Source organism: Carassius carassius, chromosome 26 (genome assembly GCF_963082965.1).
Source record: "Carassius carassius chromosome 26, fCarCar2.1, whole genome shotgun sequence".
Lineage (NCBI taxonomy): Eukaryota > Metazoa > Chordata > Actinopteri > Cypriniformes > Cyprinidae > Carassius > Carassius carassius.
This window is the reverse complement of record NC_081780.1, coordinates 15,512,930-15,531,657: the sequence shown is the minus strand read 5'-3', so window position 1 is coordinate 15,531,657 and position 18,728 is coordinate 15,512,930.

Sequence of the window (18,728 nt, the reverse complement as noted above, 5' to 3'; positions counted from 1 at the left end):
TGTCTCCATTAATTGTCACCAGCAACAGCTGTCACTCATTACTCATCCCTATATATTGGCTTGTCTAGCGTCTTGTGTTTGTGAGAGCGTTGTTTCATGTTTGTGACCTATGCTTTGCTTTCTTGTGTGTTTCTGCGTTGGATGTCCGTGTCTCCCCAGAACCCCGTCCACTCTACGCAACCCACCACCAAGCAACACTACTTACCTTCGGCTCGCTTCCCCGCAGTTCCTGTGTCTCCCTCTCCTGCTGCTAACTCACCTCCGCCTTCCGGATCCATCACTCATTGCCACCATTCTGGACTGTGCATTCCTCCCAGAGTCATTTGTGTTTTAGTATTGTCTTGTATCATTGTCTTCATTAAATTATATTAACCTCGCACTTGCTTCCTGCCACTCCTTCACCCAGTCGTTACACTCTCTCTCTCTCTCTCTCTCTCTCTCTCTCTCTCTCTCTCTCTCTCTCTCTCTGTCCACTCTCAATTGCCCTCACATTTTACCATTAATCCTTCAGATTAACTAAAAGACTAAGAATATACAAGCTGAATGCAGGACCCCTTACATCAAGTATAAATCAATAATAAATACAAATAAAATATGATTTCTTGGCATGTGTATTGTTTCACTGTGCATTAAATGTTGTTTGGTTTTGCTTCTATTGCACAAACAGAGGAAGATACTACAACAAAATAAAAATTAAGGATTGCCAAATTAAGTGATCAGTTTGTTTACACTGTTCCAGTGCTATCTCACAACCAATTTTTACATATTAGTTGTGTAAATCATACGAATTTGTATGACGTCACTCATACAATTTAGAAGATTTAACAGCAGATATGTGATGATTATAATTTCATAAAAGCTCCTAGATTAATTCGTCTCTATTACAGTATGTTTAGGGTTTTGGTGTTGTAGGTGATTGTCAGGGTGTTGCTTTGCAGATGCTAAGGTGTTTTTAGTGATTTTCTGTGTGTTGCTATGTGGCATTTCTGGGTGGTTGCTAGAGATCTATGAAAGAGAGTATTATGTTAGAGAGATGGGCTAAGCGAGTGTGATTATCTGCATCTGATACAACATTCATTTTTTAGCTCAATGTAATTTTCACAATAAAATATTAGTTTGAATGTCCACTGAGGAAAGCAGCAGGCTCTTTGTCAATATTTGATAAACAACAACAGCCATCATAAAAGTTGCTTGGAACTCAGTCAAAAGTACAAAGTTACATAAAATATAATGTGATTGTCACACTTCACTCAAGGAGGAACGAGAGAGAAATGTGGAGTACAAACAAAAGTCTTTAATCCAGGAATCACAGGGATAATCCACAATGGGAACACAGAACATCCAACAAGTATACTGTTTAGTTAGACAAACTAAACAGCCTAGGACTTTTATACAGGGGATGATTGGAGAAACACAGGTGTAAGGGATGACTAATTAAACTAAACGAGGACAGAAACATTATCAAATAAGGAGACACAGGAAAGACTACGGGGGCACAACAGGTACAAAAGTCTGACATATCGCCCCCTCCCGGAAGGTGCGTGCTCGCACCATAATAAGTGGGAAGATGGGAGGAGGCGCAGGAGGAGGATGGAAATCTGGGAGGAGGACGATGGATGGAGACCAGGGAGGAGACGATGATGAGAGGAGCCAGAGAGGAGATGATGTAGGGAGGAGCCAGAGAGTAGACAGGAGGGGCTTGGAGCAGGAGGAGTCCAGCTGGACCCAGGCCACAGCAATAACAGCGGCCCACGGTGGAGCGGATGGTGGGAGGAGCCACAGAGGAGGGATTGCTGCTGACTCCAAGGGGGGCGCCCAACGGTGTTGGTGCAGTTGGAAGAGGAGCCCAAGGCGGAAACAGAGAGCCAACAAGCCAGGTGGGATGCCGAGGATCCAGGGGGACCAGGGTGGAGCCAATGGCTCTGGGGACCGAGGCGGAGATCCGGAGATCCACGGTGGAGCCAGAGTGACAGATGACCAAGATAGAGCTGGCAGGAGGATGGAGCCCAACGGAGCCGGTGGGACAGAGCGACGAGGTGCAGCCAGAGGAGAGGAGTCCAGAGGTGATGGCGGGTGACGCCCAATCAAGTTGGAGCCAGAGGGATGAGGGAGCACGGTGGAGCTGATTGTTCGACAGGTGACATGGAGCCACTGGGTCTACAGGCTGAGGTGGTGGAGTAGAGGGGTACTCTGACCATGACGATGCTGGAGGATGGCAGTCCCGCAAATGACGAGGAGGAGGTTGGAGTGGGTGGGAGGGCAGGCATTTTTGAGGAGTGGGCACTTGAAGGCACTTTCGAGGAGCCAGCACTGGAGGGCACTTTTGAGGAGCAGGCACTGGAGGATCGAAAGCCCCCTCAGGGCTGAATGAGATAACCAAGGACGAAGGAGGGGTGGATGGGAGGGCTGGAATAGTAGTTGTATTAGTTTTATATTAATACATTTTTGTATTGTTCAATAAATGCAGCCTTGGTGAGCACAAAGAGTGTACTTTAGGTAAGTCATGGTTTCTTCAAACTACAGTTTAAGTCTTGGTGTAGATTTGTTTCATTTCATTTAAGGCCTTTTTTAGTACCATTATGTTGTCACGATATCTGCGGCTTTGCTTTTAGCTTTAAGGAAGAATACATTTATTATGCATGTGAATGCATAAGGGTTTTGTTAATATTGTTCGTAAGATAGTCTGTTTATGGGTGAGTAACTATCACTTCTAACGTTCTTCCTTGATAATTCAGGTAGTGCTGTGCTGATTTCCATACGCTGCTTTTGGCCATGTGTTATTTGCTGCTCCACCTCTACATTTGTCTCGCCTTCCTCTCTTCCCCTCGGCCTCACTGTTTCATTTTCAAGTATAATAGACACAGATAATGACACATGAAAAAAAGCTACCAAGCAGCTAATTGAGATCTATTCTAGAATAGCCTTGTAGTGCCGCAGGGACCCTTCCACCAAATGTTCGACATGTCATAGTTCATTTTGCTTTGAAATCCCAAACTGCTCTCCCGACAGGGCTGTCTTCAGAGCAACTACTAGTCAAAAGGTTAATATGATGTCATTTTATTTGAATATCCCTTTCAAGATCTTTCTATGCCTGTATGTGTGCATATATGTAAGAAGGCTGCAGACATAGTCCAAATGCAAGGAAATGTTAGCTTTAGAGATACTCCCCATTTGGCTAGTAAACTTCTTTATATACATACTACATTGTACATATATTGTAAGAATGATAATTTGGCCCTCACTGACAATACTGTACATGTGTCATGCACGACTACATAAGATATATAATTTAAAGGTGACAAGAAGTGCCAAATTCACAAATGTAATAATGTAATTATTGTATTTATATTGATTTCATATGGGTTTGAAAATTGTGCCTATTTGAAACAAGTTTAAATTTAAGGATTTTAAAAATGTCATGTAGTGTAACCATCAAGTAAAAAGGTATATATATATATATATATATATATATATATATATATATATATATATATATATATATATATATACAGTACAGACCAAAAGTTTGGACACACCTTCTCATTCAAAGAGTTTTCTTTATTTTCATGACTATGATAATTGTAGAGTCACACTGAAGGCATCAAGGGCTATTTGACCAAGAAGGAGAGTGATGGGGTGCTACGCCAGATGACCTGGCCTCCACAGTCACCGGACCTGAACCCAATCGAGATGGTTTAGGGGTGAGCTGGACCGCAGACAGAAGGCAAAAGGGCCAACAAGTGCTAAGCATCTCTCAGGGAACTCCTTCAAGACTGTTGGAAGACCATTTCAGGTGACTACCTCTTGAAGCTCATCAAGAGAATGCCAAGAATGTGCAAAGCAGTAATCAAAGCAAAAGGTGGCTACTTTCAGTTGTTTCACACTTTTTTGTTATGTATATAATTCCATGTATAATTCCACATGTGTTAATTCATAGTTTTGATGCCTTCAGTGTGAATCTACAATTTTCATAGTCATGAAAATAAAGAAAACTCTTTGAATGAGAAGGTGTGTCCAAACTTTTGGTCTGTACTGTATATATATATATATATATAAACCGATTCCAAAAAAGTTGGGACACTGTACAAATTGTGAGTAAAACATTAATTGATTAATTGTTATTATCATCTACAGTCCATAATATCATCCAAAGTTTCAGAGAATCTGGAACAATCTCTGTGCGTAAGGGTCAAGGCCAGAAAACCATACTGGATGCCCGGGATCTTCGGGCCTTTAGATGGCACTGCATCACATACAGGAATGTTACTGTAATGGAAATCACAACATGTGCTCAGGAATACTTCCAGAAACATTGTCGGTGAACACAATCCACCATGCCATTCACCGTTGCTGGTTAAAACTCTATAGGTCAAAAAAGAAGCCATATCTAAACATGATCCAGAAGCACAGGTGTTTTCTCTGGGCCAAGGCTCATTTAAAATGGACTGTGGCAAAGTGGTTTCTGTTCTGTTGGAAAACAGTTCTGTGGTCAGACGGATCACAATTTGAAGTTCTTTTTGGAAAACTTGGACGCCATGTCATCCAAACTAAAGACGACAAGTTCAACCCAAGTTGTTATCAGCGCTCAGTTCAGAAGCCTGCATCTCTGATGGTATGGGGTTGCATGAGTGCGTGTGGCATGGGCAGCTTACACATCTGGAAAGGCACCATCAATGCTGAAAGGTATATCCAAGTTCTACAACAACATGTGCTCCCATCCAGATGTCGTCTCTTTCAGGGAAGACCTTGCATTTTTTCCAACATGACAATGCCAGACCACATACTGCATCAATTACAACATGGCTGCGTAGAAGAAGGATCTGGGTACTGAAATGGGCAGCCTGCTGTCCAGATCTTTCATCCATAGAAAACATTTGGCGAATCATAAAGAGGAAGATGCGACAAAGAAGACCTAAGACAGTTGAGCAACTAGAAGCCTGTAATAGACAAGAATGGGACAACATTCCTATTCCTAAACTTGAGCAACTTGTCTCCTCAGTCCCTAGATGTTTGCAGACTGTTCTAAAAAGAAGAGGGGATGCCACACAGTGGCAAACATGGCCTTGTCCCAACTTTTTTGAGATATGTTGATGCCAGGCAATTTAAAATCAACTTATTTTTCCCTTAAAATGATACACAAAATGATACACAATTTTTACAGTGTCCCAACTTTTTTGGAATTGGGTTTGTGTGTGTGTGTGTGTGTGTATATATATATATATATATATATATATATATATACAGTATGCAAAAATCACGGTTCGGTACGTACCTCGTTTTAAAGTTTTAAAGCCACGGTTCGGTTCATTTTCGGTACAGTAAGGGAAAGAAATGCAAACATTAAACTGCAGGTTGTTTATTACTATAAACTTCTTTTAACAATTTGTTTACACTTTTTTAAACACGTTTTAATAAAATATATAACTTTATATAATAAAAAAAGAATAGGAAATAAAATACTGCTGCAAAGTTCTCCACTAAATAAAATACTCTGTCTCAAACCAATATCACATAATAAAATATAATGAAAAATATAAATAAATAACTATGATTACAGTGCAGCATTACCAATCCCAGCTTGTAGGCCTGCTCATATTTAAAATATACCGTAATTCCTTAAATAATAACCGGTAGTCAAATAAATGCCGGGCCTCTTATAGTGGCCGGGGGCGTGGTCAACACGGACAAATAAAGGCCGGGGAAAATTTGTGCAGCAGAGCCAGATAACAAACGTACACGCCCACTGTCGGAGCGTTTCTCTTTCTCGAATCACGAACCGGTTGCATCGGTTTTCGGATCACCAGTACACTGAACCGAGAACCATTTCTGTCGGACGCGTCCGATTCGTGAACCAATATAAATTCGTGAAGGAGCTGATGATACTGCGCATGCGTGATTCAGCGTGAAGCAGACTGACACGCAGCGCGTGAGAACCAAGCTTGTTCTTTTAGTGATTGATTCTGAACTGACTCTGTGCTAATGTTATGATCTCTGCCCACTGGAACGCTATCGCTTTTAATTTAAAACGGGTTATTTAAAACAATTAGACAGACAAACAGACAGAATTAGAAATAAAGGCCTGCCTCTAATAAAAGCCGGCTTCAAATAAAAGCCTGTTACCTTCTGCAGTTCAGGTAAATAAAGGCCCCGGCTTTTATTTGAGGAATTACGGTATATATAACTTTTCCAAAGTGTAAAGTGCAGCAACAACAATTTCAGTTTTTAGACCTGCTCAGATTTCGTTATTGCGTTGGCCCGATCGGAATTAAGAGCAAAGGTCTGTTTAAATGCCGACGGCAGCTGCATTTGAATTACGGTCGTTTTTTTCCTAGTTGTAGTGATGTTCACACTTGCGTGATGCCTTTTGAAAATTTTAGAATCAGCTGCAGGGCAGGATTTGTGCTGAACGCAGAGACTTCCGCCACTTAATATGTTCGTGTGGAAACACGAAAATGTACCTATGTTCTGCACACAAAATATTGCATTCGGTTATTCGGGGCACACGTGCACCGTACCGAAAGCCCTGTAACGAAACAGTCCGGTACGAATACACGTACCGTTACACCCCTTATATATATATATATATATATATATATATATTACAGCTTGTATACACATGAGTGTGAATATTATAGTCATTATTTTTAGAATTGGTTTAATTAAATTTTTACAAATGTAATGAATTATTAAATAATGCATATCATTTGGTTTAGATGGTTGTACCACATGACATTTTATAAATAAAAAATAAAAGTATTTTTAAATTAACCAGGGTTCCTCTCTTTGATTATTATTTTCTATTTTAATTCTTCCATGTTAGTTGCACCAAATGAGGCCACATGACTATTTTCACAAATGCTCCACTGATTCTTTTTTTATATATATAAAATGTAAATGTAAAATAAATGCGGTAAAATAAATAATTGTAAAATAAATGTTAATAATAGTGAAATAAATTAAAAGTACTTTAATAATATTTTCCTTTCAATAGTTTTATCCTTAAATGGCTTTTTTCTTAATTATGATCTCACATTTTTATAAAACAATAAAAAAAAATTTTAAATTAAAATCATGTTCAGGATAGAAGAGGTGTGTATTTTTTATGGATCTAGACAACAACAAAAATAATTGCATCATGCCATTGACCTACAATATATTTTATTTAAAATAATATCATTATATTTCATATAAAAAGATCTTGCAAAATATAATTGCATGGCCTGTAATAAATATTTATAGCTGGTCTTGGTCGTGGGGATTGAAGCTGAACAGCAACATGATTTACTTATACGTTACGCGCTGCATACTTAAATCTCCTTGCAGATCAATTTTAAAACTGATGCTTGACACTTGTGAAAACCAGAAGCCAATACTTGGCAACCCAGATTCACCCAGATCTTCAAAAACAAAACTCATCAGGATGCTATTCTTCACCCCATCCCTCAAAATCTAATCAGTCTGTCCAGTGTCCAGTCTCGCCCCGCAGCAAACAGAGCGAGAAATGTTCTCCTCCTCATGGGTCATTTACCTCAACATAATTCATAGCCAACATCTGCCGTTTACTAAAGCAAAAACATCCTAGCCATCTCTACTGTCAGCCACATACACAATCACAGTAAAAAATATACCTAACCGACTCTGCCGGCTGAGTGGAAATTGTTCGGTTTGAAACCATATCAGTGACGCAGGTGAGCAAATATATGATATGCAGCCTGTATCAAGGAGCAAGTAATGCTAGAGACAGAAACAATATCCTGCTCTTGTGGCCCGTTGACATCTTTTCAAACAAGGATTTAACCTTCAGCTGCAGAGTTCCCTCAGATATAAAAGCACACCACTGAAACGCAACACCACCTTTCTTTCACATCTCCCCCCCCCTCAACCATTTTAGCCCAGCAGAATGCAGTCTAGAATAAATCCTGAATGTTGCACGGCTACTGAGTAGCTTGAGAATATATAAAATAATTCTTGCTAACACTGTATTTTGATAATCCGCTTTAGACCTTATAAATAGGTCTAATATTCTTCTATAGATCCAATATTATAAGAAATATTCTTATAGAAGAATACTTTTTGTGTGCAAAGAAAACTAAATAAAGACTTTATTCAACAATATCTTTGTTTTAATTAAGGTTGAACCACTGATGTCACATGGACTATTTTAATAATGTTCTTACTACCTTTCTGGGCCTTGAATGTGTCAGTTGCATTGCTGATCATGCAGGATCAGGCTTTCCAGAAGGAACTGATTTGGGATGTTTTAGACTAATGTTTTTGAGGATTGTGAATAACTGATTCCAATAGTCTGCTGTTAGCATGTTGCTAAGCTAATGATTATTCTCTGATAAGCATAAACAAAAATAAGACAAATACCAGGTAAAATTGTCCATCTTAAACAGATAATAGACTTTGTTGTGGTGAATGAGGAGGTTTTCTCACAAACACAAATGGCCAAAGATGTGTTTTAAATAAGTTATTTATTTGCAGCTCAGTAGGATTTGAGGATTGATTTGTAATTCATCACAATATTAACAAATAATTCATGTTAACCTCTTTGGTTGGATGTATGACTCTAGATTCCGGTTTCATGGAAACTCCTCGACATCGTAGAGCTCTAATGAGCCCAGTGCATTTTCTAATTAGAAGAATAACTAATTTACTCATGGCCTGTAATATATGCTTAATGATTATGCATACTTCATAAATTCCGTGCTTTGAGGGAGAAAATATTCATAATTTGGGCATTTTGATTAACGGTACCTCTAATTAGGCGTGAGTAATTATCGTTGAAGCATTGTGAAGAAAATGCTTTAACTATGTGACAAATTTGCTGTAAAATTGAGCACAAGTGATTCTCATCAGGTACCTAGTTAATGATTAATATGGCTCCATGGAGATAAAAGCAGAAAATCACGATCAAACCTGATGTGACATCAGTCACAAACAATGGAAGTTGACATTTTGCATCTAACATTGCTGAGAGCTTTGCAAATTTCCCTTTGAAGTAACGTTGCATTTTGGTGTTAATTTGCATTTATTCAAAATTATTCCTCCCTCAAAATTAGGGGTGACACTATGCAACCAGCATTTTAAATTTTAAAGTATCTACTTTACCCTGTCGCTGCTTCATTATGAATCACTGAGAAAATTATATTATGAGAGCAAAATCATGTCGTAATGTAGACGAATCATGCCATATAAAAGAAATACTCCAGACTTCATGAGGTCGCCCTGGTAAAAATGTACTTTCCATATGAATGCACGGCTGGCAAGACCGAGCAAATGTCATGGACAGCTGATCCCCTTTCCAAGTTTCCTGAGCATTTTATTACGCCAGTATGAAGCTATAAGCTTGTTTGTTCCACTCTTTTAATATTCTCTCGGTTATCTGCCTGCCTACCAGATGCTTCACGCTAGTGTCTAGCCCATGGCGTCTTGATTCTCTTTAGAATGCAGCTTCATTGCACCTGAGAGCCATCAGCACTCTTGTTAAGATCTGTAAAAGACAACACATGCCTTAGTTTGATTAAAAAAATGAAATGATAAAATAACAAATTACACTTACTGACATTTAACATAACTAAAAGCTATTTTTTGTGTGAATTAGAGAGATTATTGCATTAAATTTAGCCTGTTTACTTTCTTAATATGGTTTCCTGGTTTTATTGTGCATGGGTCAAACATTTTATTATATTTTAATGATGAGGGCTCTTAAAGCTGTGTTTTATTTATCTATTTATAAAATTTTTCCGTCAAAGATGCAAAGATGACGGCATAAATGAGAAAATGACATTGAGATGAATGGAAATGTTAATAGTGACTTTAATAGTGAAGTCTGTCAGTGATCAAATCAAAACTGAAGCACTGTTGAATGTCAGTCACAAAACTTATGTGGTTTCTTTCAAGTTCAAAGAAAATGATTTAAGCTTCCTGTACCCAAAGAGGGAGAGCTTTGAAAAGGATTTTCATTTGGTTGACTTACATTTGGGAATTTGTGGCCTGTTTTCAGAGAACAGAAGCCCCTCCGCCGCTGGTCATTAATCTTTTATGCCTTGTAGCATCTTAATTCTAGAAAAAGAAGTACAACGGGCCTGATGGATTTCTTGTTTACTTTTTCTCTTTTGTGGTTTCTGCTACCTCACATGTTGAAAAAGGACATGTTCTCCGTAACCTCAGAGATAATTATTACCTGATTTATAACTGAAGGACCCTCTGCTTGAATGGAACTCAATTAGTCTCTTGAAATACATTATTAGTCTCGAGAAATTTCCCAGTATGACAAGTAATTAAACCAAGATGCATTCACAGAGCCAAAATCGAAATCTCATTTACATTCTTTAACTTTCAGTGTCGTGTGAATCTATTATCACACCTCTTTGTGAAAACATTGTTCTTGTTTTTAAAGGGGTCGTATGATGTTGCTAAAAAGAACATTATTTTGTGTATTTGGTGTAATGCAATGTGTTTATGTGATTTAAGGTTCAAAACATTATTTTCCACATACTTTAGATTATTTTTTCTTCTCTATGCCCCGCCATTGTGAAATGTGTTGATTTTTACAAAGCTCATCATTCTGAAACGCGAGGTCGAGGTTTACGCTGATTGGGCAGCTATCCAGTGCGTTGTGATTGGCTGAAGGTCTCTTACTATACTGTGATGCCGTGTGGCCTGGTGCGACAAGACAAACCCAATAAAACCCATTACAAACAAGGCTTTTGTAGCATACAGTAGGGACATAATTAATGATTATAAGGACTTATACTGTCTTTTTACGTGTTGCGTTGCATATTGCGCTGTGTAAACATAAAACCATGTCTGCGTTTGTGATCAAAGAAACGAAAAACAAACTCTACTCTAACGTACACTGCTCAAAACTCGCGTTTGAATCATCAGTGGGAAATCCTTTACATATGAAAACATAAACTTACAGGCTGTGAGTCAGAAGCGCCAGACTGTCCTTGCAAAGTTGGAATTGCCCCACTTTATAGAAATAGACACAGGCATTGTAGGCTACTCTCTCAGGAAACAGTCCTCGTCCTCCATAAAATGCGTTGCACACATCTGAATATATGGGTTGAGCTGTTCTGGAACAGTGTAGTAATACTTAATACTGTTATTGTACTTTTGTGGTGCTCAGTGGCATCCACTTTCATTGTATGGAAAAGAGTAGCATGAAAGTTCTTCAAAATTTCTACTAATTTCTGTTCCACTGATGAAATTCAGGTGAACTTTTCCTTTAAAACTGTTATAAAATCTTGGCTCCACATGTCCTTTAATAGCTGCTCAGTCATGATGCACTTGATTGAACTAACAGAAGAAAAACTTGGGGGTGGGGGGGATGGATTTTACTAGGCGCAGGTTTTTAATCAGAGCTTACGCAGCTGAAAAGAGCTTTGAATTCATGCTTTACAAAAGGTCCTCGGGGGTTACAATTACACAGAGAAGGTTAGTTTAATAACACCCAGGAGCTATACAGGACAGATTAAATTTCGTTTTCGGTTTGCTTGTTGAAAATACATTGTATATACATGAGTGGTCCCATTAGGCCATGGCTTTAAAATTAGATGTCCTGTCAGCATTCATATTAATAAGTAGTCAATATAATGTAACTGAAACTGTAAACAAGGATGGAAAAAAAAGACATTTCCCTTAGACGTAGCTGGGCATTAATAAACAAGCCTGTTGTGTGGGTTCATTATCTACGGTGTGTAGCATATGTTTGTCACTGTAGGACTGAGTGCATTAATGCATCCACATTTTCTGTTGCATGATGGGAAACAATCTTAAAGCGAGGGTAAAATGAACTGTAATCACTGCAGGCCGAATTCTGTCCATATGATTCATTGTGATCTTCTGCGGTTCTTTCAACCTGTTTAGTTTTTAATATCCTCTCTGCCTGGAGAGGGAAAAAACATTTTCCACCACGTCCACCTCAGGAACAACCCTAATGTGACTGATTTGGCCATATATAATGGTGACAGATGGGTGACATTACAGACCTCGACTAACCTTAAAAGTTAGATGATGAATATGTGGAGAGTTGAACGGATCGTCTTTTTATCTTGGCCAAATGAGGGCTATATGTCCAATAACTTCTGCATTATGAAGATTAAATTGCCGTGCATGATGGTATTAATGTTTTCTGGTTTTAATAATGACACATCATTTGTATGAAGATACATAAAAATGAAGATTGATAATGTAAATGGAATTCATTTCATTCTGTAGCCCTACAGCAAAAACATCTGCTAGCTAAATATAAGCAGCCCATATAATGTAACACATCATTAACTGAAAGTCAGCGTGAGTTAAAGGAGAAAATGTTATGTAAGCACTAATGCCTTTTTATATTGCATAAAATGGACTACAATGTCCATTTTAATGTACTTTCTAATGTACTTTCATTTGGCCTTCGCAACAAATCCTGATTCACTTACTTTTTGGATTTCCCTTTAGCACTTTCATAATCACTTCCTAATACATTCCTCATCAACAAGGTCATATAACTTATAAAAAAATGCATTTATGCTTATTTGAAAACCGCCAAAATCCCCACTCTTTGGAAAAACGTGCCTGTGGCGACATTTCTGCAAGTTGCTTTTTCATTTTGCGAAACATTCAAAGTCAAATGACCACTGATTGGCGCTAAAAGTGTTTTTTAGTTTCATCCAAAAAAGATAAATGTGTATCTGCCAATGTTTTATTATGCTGGTTGTTGTAAATATTGCGGCATTTCGCCACATTTTTTCTGCGCTCCTTTACATGCTCCTCTAGTAGTGATGTGGTATGATCCTCAGTCAGTGTATGAAGCCCAGTTTTTTTCTTTGAAACCATTTACATAGCTGGCAAGTATAGCTAGTGTTTTAAAATCTGTTCAGATAGCCAGCTGGATTTGTTTCACCCATTTCATAACCCACCAAGTAAAAATCCCAATTCTGATCACGTAGTAATATCAATTAACACAAAAGTAATAGCACACCACACATCAACACGTAAACTACAACTTTTTCTAACAATTTAAAAAAAGGACACATAGTGACATCAGGTGGATTTAATGCGATGTGATATCCAACTAATTGCTTCAATTAAGCAGATGGTATTCCTGAATAGACCTTCTGAATCAAGAGTTTTCTCCAGCAATATACTTTAAACATTCAGCAACATACTGTATGCTTTTTGTATCCTCAGACTTGAGACTAATTGTGGAAATCAGCTTGACAGACAACCCAATTTAGCCATCAGCTATCAGTCAGTCTGAAGTAGAGTCGGTCTGGGATTTCCCACGAGGTGCAACAGGAGCTAATTTGTGTGATCCTTGGGTCCACAGCAGTTCTAGCAACAAGGCCACACCGGGCTACAAAAGTAACTTTATATGACAAACCGTCAACTTCTACTCAAACACAAATTGGCTTGCACCAAACGTGTTGTCCATCAAAATATGGGGAGAATGCGGTGGGCCGACCCAGAAGATTTGAACTGAGGTTGGAATCGCAAACAACAAAAAAACTCTATTGATATTCCACCTGCAAGTTGTTCTTCGAAAGTGTTTTGGATGCTAACTTTGTACGAGTGAAAGATCTGCCCTTCTATTTGATCTGTCAAGGCTGTCGCAAGAAGAATGGAGTGTAGACACAAATTCAGTGTTATTACCCCAGAGGGGCGTTTATTGTGTGCGACAGCGGCTAAGGTTGAATGGGTAAATATCTCGTTGTGGATTGCAATGTGCTTTGGGATCCAAGGTGAATTATTCAGGTGCTCTTTGGTGAAGTGCTCCGGTCAAGGCAAGTGACATGTTTTCCTCTTTAGGCAAGTGAGGGGCGGTCTTGTAGAGTTAGTCAAACCAATCCCAGTTGCTTCCTGCAATGACATGCGTTGACTTCAGGTGGTGGTGTGCTTGTTAATCATAGCCTAGATGCCCTTAAAGGGCCGACAGCCACTTTCACAACTCATCTAGTTCTTCTGAGGCTCTCTTGTTTGGAACTTGTACCAAGTGCTGTTTTAGCTGTGAGGTAATTGGAACCAGCAAAGAGCTGCCTCTTAGCTAAGTGTCGTTCTTCTGTTGCTCTGTAAACAATTGTCTCATTGGATTCACCATGACTAATGATTATGGAGTCCTGCTGTGACTAAGTGGCTCACAAGAATGCTTTTGAGTATTGCTTCTATTCCCAGATCAGCTCTCTTTAACTCACGGTGAGGTTTAGATCGCTAACATAAGATGAAATGCTTTCTCAAGAGCGCTATCTAATAACAGTCTGATCGTACGCAAGATGAACAGCGGCAAGTGAGTGCGTTTTGCTCAGTCACTGCGAATCTACTCTGCTTGGATGCACTGAGCTCTTTGTATGCTAACACCATGTTTCCCAACAGTTAGTGGCAAGATTAATGAATTTACACATTCGCTAATTGGTGTGTGCCAATTAGTGGTTCTTGCTAAAGGAAGCATTGCTGTTAGGTCAGTGAAAAACAAGGTCCAAGCTATTGGAGCCGACGGCTTCCTGGGCAGCAATTTGACACCATAAATTTACGGTCTAGTATTAAGATTAGGTTCAGATTGGGTTAAATTTTCTGTGTTTTTTGCATCCATAGCAAGGATTTAGAGAGGTGTTTTGACAATTCAGAGCCATCCAGAATGGATGTGTGTGTCCATACCGTAGGCATACTGCCAGTCAGGATGTCTAAGGTATGGACACATATCCATCTGTTCAGGGTCAATTGGTTCACAGAAATTGGTGGTCTTCTTTTTAATGTCGCTCCAGTATCGCTAGCAAAGCATCAAACTGAGCCACTGACATCCTGAAGTAAACTTTGAATCGCCCGTGATAATCCTGCTGCTCCTTAATAAGGAGGCGGAACTCTCTTTCCATATCTCAGGTTTGGATGGACCCAATATTTCCTTTCTTTTTATCTTTTTAAGAAGCGAGAGGACAACAAAATCATCCTCACTGCTTGAAGACGCCATTTAGTACTATTTTGCAAAATTTTTTACAGCTGATTAATTAATATGCATCGGACTCAGTGTGCAAGTTTTCTGTGCGTAACAAATTTTAGGATGACGAATACGAAAAAACGCATACAAACATTTCGGACTCCGTGTGCAAGGACCTTAACTCTAACCATTCTACAGCAAAATGGAACATGATCTTTGATTTCTTGAAAATCAGTGTTGTGATGAAGCTGGAAATGAAATTGGAGCCTGACCTTCACATTACAGCCAGACAGGCATACATCTCGCTAACAAAGTGCCTCGATGCCACAAACATTCATACAGTCTGATTGCCAAGACTACAGATATATAAATCTTGAAAAATAGATTCATGAACCATCTGCTCAAATTGCGATTTAAAACGGCCACTGGAAACAGAAAGTGCTACAAAATCCCTAAAAAGAGACTCCCTGCCTATTTTCATCAGAAAGCATAAGACAAATCTCAGGTGAAACAAACTGAGCCAGTGCATTGTTTTGAGCTCATTCTCCCTTTAAAGTCATTGATGAAAGAGAATGTGCGCTAGTGAAAAACAGTTTTGGGAATCAAAGGAATGCCTCCATCACTTCAGTCTTCCCCTCAGGATGTCATACACCAGTTACTGCGAATTGGGGAATGCTTGGACATTTTTCAGTCATGTAACTCCAGGGTGTTGTTTATGGACATCAAAGTGAAGCATACAGAGCAGCCTGAGGTAAATTAATGGCTGTCCAATCTCCCAACTTTGATTTGACAGGCGTTTCCACTCTGCCCTACCCGTGCACTCGAGGGCAATATTGCTTTGACAAACCCTTCATCTAATGAGAAGACAGAAAATGAGAGACAGGGAAAGTCTGTCCATTTGAAGACTGTTTAACTGCTTTTCCTCCCAGGCATTTTTATAAAGCACCCAACCTTTTAAACTTTCCGGTCCATTGTAATTCCGTCCTTACCAAGAACAAATGAATGAAAGCGCCACTTTCCAAGTTCTTCCTATTTCACATGAGGATTCATGTCCAAATGACAGAGTGCTCCAGTTACTGTCAATTACCATTATCTCCCCAACCAGGCACACGCTGAGCCTACAACTAAAACAGATGATAAGAACGGGCATAAAAATGCATTCCACATTTCTGAATGACACTATTAAATGAGGGACTATAAACTCAGAAAAGAATTTGAATTACACTGTGACAGAATATTGGGATAAAAGAATAAGTCAAGAAACCATAAATGGGAGGAGAACAGCATCAAGATAAAACACAAATATTGCAAAACCGGACTGTGCATGACAAGTGGCATAAAATTAGCTTGGCTCTCTGGAATACTTAATTCTGACTGGCCATTTACAGAATTCTGAAAGCAAATATTCTCTAATAGCGACCACAAAACATTGGGTCTAATTCACTTACTCACAAATTTGTCTTGGAAATCTGCATGTTTTCAAAATTTGTAAAAATGTAGGAACAACTGCCTAACATGCCTGCAATTATTACATACTCTAGCTATATATATATATATATATATATATATATATATATATATATATATAGCGCTATATAAATGCATATAACACTGGTTAATCTTTAATCTAGGACACTTGCCATAGCTCAAGGATTTCAGATGAGAGAATGTCATCATGTTTGCTGCGAGAGAAGAAAGGCTGTAAAACGTGGTGTGGAAAGCCCTCATATGGAGATGGTTTTGGCGAGCAAATTACTACAGAATGCTCTAAATTCATTAACATTAGAACGAGGTCAAGAACAAATTATGCATGTATGGACATGTTGTGAATCACAAAGAAATTTTCAGAGATCCCCTGTGCATATAAATGCAAATAATCCATGCAGTTATTAGTAAATGAAACCCATACTTCCAAATGTTTTATTTGATTTGTAGCTGTGCTCGTTCATGTTCTGTACACCATAAACTTTCTTGAATTCTGCACCATAATACAAATCGAGTGGTTGCGAGCTCCCTTTGTGATCGGATCTTGTGAAGTTCTCTGTTCTGCTCACTACTCCTGTTTGTTCCTTTGAAGCTTTAGTAACCTTTGATTATCTGAGTCCTTACAAGCCTTTTAATACCCTCAAATATGTCAGCAAACCACTGCAGCACCTGTTGTGCCCAGCGTCATAGTCAAAAGCAAATTAAAGCAGGTGAGTCCAATGGGCTGCATGCAGGAAATTGATTTTCTCTTCAGAAGAACTAAAGCCTCCACTAAGTCAAATGAGATATTTCAGAGGGAAAGAAATGCTGGTGGAGAGAGCAGATTTTTCAGGTTGCTTAAAGTAATCTCTCATTGGACAGGCTATGTAATCCACACATCTGCTATTCTTGAGAACACTGAGCAAGCATATGTAAAGCAGCCGTGGTTTAATGATTTATCGTCCCTCTTATTCAATAAATCATAGGCTCTAAGTGGAAAGCCATGAGGGAGTTCCGAGTCAGAACATGATCCAGCAGATGTTTTCTAATGGTGGGTCATGGGTCTGTTCTGATGGTAGGGAAAAACAAGTCTAAATAAAAACACAGCTATCCACACATCTATCTACAGTTTTTCCCAAAAGGATCTTGTGAGACTATTTGGTGTGGACATCGTTCCCTTTAAACCCATTTTCCAAATTAAGTAAGTCTTTGACTTTGGACCTGGACTTTAATGTGGACTCAAACATCTTTTTATTTGTATTGTAGTCAGTTTCCATCCATCCATCTATCGTTGTGTCATTCTATCTATCTAAAAAAATTACATTTATTTGGCTTTTGCTATTAGGCACTAATCAGAAGGCAATGAAGTTTGGACGTGCCCTTTAATTTCCTCGCAATATCAATATGTTTATGCAAGCAGTTTCTGCTCTGGAAAATTAACCGTCAGCTTGTTTGCTTACGTACGTAAATAAACAAGAAATGGAAGTGAAGACAATCTGTTTTCAGTCCTTTCATCCTGTTACAGGGTAACTGTCAAAACAGATAAAAGAAAATGCGGAAAGTTTGCCAAGTGAGGAGAACAAGAATGAAATGAGGATGACACAATATTATGAGAGACCCCGTTTTGCTGCCTTGATAGCAGTAACACATTGAATGTTGGGATGAAAGATGCCTCTCAACTTTAACATCCCGAGCTCTATTTACAATGTCCTGGTTCTGTATAGGAGATACACTCTAAAACAGTCCAGCCGTGAAATTGCGAGGCTGTTTCCATATAGCGCTCCGTTGCTTCATGGTTACCCTCTAATGTAGCAAAGACTAATGAGTGCTGTTTATTTATTTTTTTTAAGACTCGCATCACTATTACCATTACTCGCTCTTTGAACAAACCCCCATATCCAAGCCCATTCCTGGATTATTTGTACAGAAACTATATTTCTCTCATTCTTTAGGAGCTCAATGAGTACAAAATGGAAAGCAAAAGAGATGTTGCATCCTTCTGAAACGTGCCACTGTTGGTGAGACTTGTAGAGCAATTTACAGTACATTATTTATGGATATATGTTTCCACCTAAAGAAAAAAAAAATGTTTAAATGTGTGGCACAATCAGAGCTGGGTAGATTACAAATTGTAGTCTGTTACTGATTCCAGATTGCATGGCAAAAATTGTAGTTAGTAACGTAATCCATTACATTACACATTTTAGGTTATATAATCAGACTACTTTCTGATTACTTTTAGATTACTTTACACCTAACTTGTTTATTGCATTGATTTAAATAGGATAATATCATATCATATTTATATATTTAAAAAATAATTATAATAAAGTGTAAG